Here is a 2500-nt window from a genome sequence, read left to right on the forward strand (position 1 = left end):
TTTCAACAGCTGTCAGCTGCTCACGCACGTCCTTAGATTCAAAGCAAAGGTAAGTCTCTCTCTCTCTCTCTCTCTCTCTCTCTCTCTCTCTCTATGTAAAGGAAACAAACTCTTACAAATACTTAGGACTTTATTTTACAACGAAACTAAGTTTAAAGCATGCTTGGGAGGAATCATATAGAAAAGGGAAGAAGGGTGTCATAGAAATAATCAGATCGCTTAGAGAGTTAAATTGCATTGATCTTTGTATATTTTGGAAATTATTTGATACGCAGGTTGAGCCTATGCTGACTTACGGGGCAGAAGTTTGGGGTCTTAACAACAATAAGGATATAGAAAAAGTACACACATTTGCTGTTAAGCGTTTCCTTGGTGTTCCACTTCATTCATCAAATAAGATTCTATACGGGGAGACCGGCAGATACCCACTTCATTTAAGAACATTTGTAAAATGTATTAAATACTGGATTAAGGTAACACGCTTACCAGTATCAAGGCTATGTAGACAAGCCTATGAAATGATGTTGGTACAAGAGGAAGCAGGGAAGCAAAACTGGGCATACTTTGTTAAGAAGGCATTAATAGAAAATGGATTTGGAATTGTGTGGTTGTGCCAGGGCGTAGGGTATGAAAATGGATTTATTTCTGAACTTAAAGATAGACTGATTGCATCATACAAACAAAACTGGCATGCACAAATGGAATTCAAAGAAAAATGTACTTGGTTCTTTTCATTTAAAAGTATATTCCAAACAGAAAAATTTATTGTGATGATATCAAACAGGTGGCACAGAACAAACCTAGCCAAATTTAGACTAAGAACACTTGGCTTTAATGCCAAATAAAGATGGTTTGAAACTGGCACAGCAACACAGTCTCCCTGTCCAATATGTAACTCAGCTACTGATGATGAAAACCATTTTGTGTTTCAGTGCAAATCTTATGATTTTATTCGTAAAAAATATATTCTTTTTGAAAAGGATGTAGTAAAAAGAGAAGATATTACCATGTTGCTCAGATCGAATGATGAAGACATCATAAAATCATTTGCTAAATATATTTCAGAAGCATGGGATTTTCGAAAGAAAATGATAAACAGAAGTTTAGATGTACAAATATGAGTAAAGCAAAATTCATTTATTCATTTACGGGGAAAAAAACTATTATAGGACATATTATTTGATGATAATTTGATAGATACACATGATTGTGTGCATGTGTATACAAAAATATTTATTCATTTTGGATGGTCGAGCTGACCGAAGTGATCAGTTGATTTGTTTGTCCCATTTTCGGTATATACATTATTTGTGTGTGTGATGAGAATGTTGATTTATATTATGTTTCTTTGTTTGATCTTTTGTTTCCTGATAATGTATTGTTCCCCCCTGTCACAAGGACTGTGCAGTCAATGACAGCAAAACATCAAAGCGTCAAAGCGTCTCTCTCTCTCTCTCTCTCTCTCTCTCTTAGATAAATCAAATATATGTTGCCTGTCCATTCAAGATTTCAATGAGGAAATGTGTACTAACAAGAGCTAGTCTATACTTCAATTTTTTTTTTTTTAATTACAATGAAATGAATTTTTTTTAAATCAAAATAAGAAATAACGGTGGGAATGATCAGAACGTTTATCAAAGGAACGTGTCGGATGAATAACGGCTTTTGAACAATCTGGAAATTCTCCTTTAGTTTTGTTGTTGTTGGTGTTGTTGTTTTTTGTGGGGGTTATTTGTTTTTGTTTTGTTTTTTTGTTTTTTCATTATGCCCTAGCCCTTTTTGTTTTTCATTTACTTGAGTGTACATGATAGTATCATTCATTGTCTTGAAGTTGTTGTTGCTGTTTTTTTCTTCTTCCTTTTTTTTCACCCTTTTTTTTACGTTTATCTTTCGCGTCAGTCAAAGATGTGTCAGAGGCAGTGGCCTCACCGCTCAGCTCGTCCCAAAACGCGCTCATGCACAGCCACACGAGGGGCCCGTTCCGTCACAGTCCTATGGGAACTATCAACGATAGGTCACCGTCACCCCTACACACTAGAGTAGACCCTGCACTGCGGCTGAGTCACTGCGATGGTGTCTGGCAGTGCCAGTTCTGTTACACTAAAAGCAACACACACACACACGCACACACACACACACACACACACACACACACACACACACACACACACACACCAAAAGTCAGGTTACCGTTACATCTTTATCTATTATCAACAAAACTTATATATTATAACTCATTCCCTTCCATTAAAAATTAATCACTGATGAGCACATACAGCATCACACTGTGAGTCTGACGCCGAAGACAAAGTATAGTAAAAATGTTACATGTATCTGTGGTAAGCAGCTCAGCTTGCATCATGGTTTGTTTCACTGTCAGCAATTACGTACCTTCTGGCCCAAGTATTTCAAAGAGAATAACTACTCTGCAGATGATTTTTCGAAAGTTATTTCTGACGAGATTCTTATGGTCGAACTTTCACAGGCATTAGTTCATAGC

The 2500-nt window shown here is 36.5% G+C and overlaps 1 protein-coding gene across 1 annotated transcript in view; it reads left to right on the forward strand.

Moving 5' to 3' along the window:
• Positions 1-2500, forward strand: part of LOC143284489 (uncharacterized) — a 10233-nt gene that overhangs the window by 93 nt on the left and 7640 nt on the right. The window contains exon 1 of the mRNA XM_076591177.1: positions 1-49. This exon is cut by the window's left edge and continues 93 nt beyond it. The gene's annotated coding sequence lies outside the window, so the exon portion shown is untranslated. The remainder of the gene's footprint in view (positions 50-2500) is intronic.

Source organism: Babylonia areolata, chromosome 8 (genome assembly GCF_041734735.1).
Source record: "Babylonia areolata isolate BAREFJ2019XMU chromosome 8, ASM4173473v1, whole genome shotgun sequence".
Lineage (NCBI taxonomy): Eukaryota > Metazoa > Mollusca > Gastropoda > Neogastropoda > Buccinidae > Babylonia > Babylonia areolata.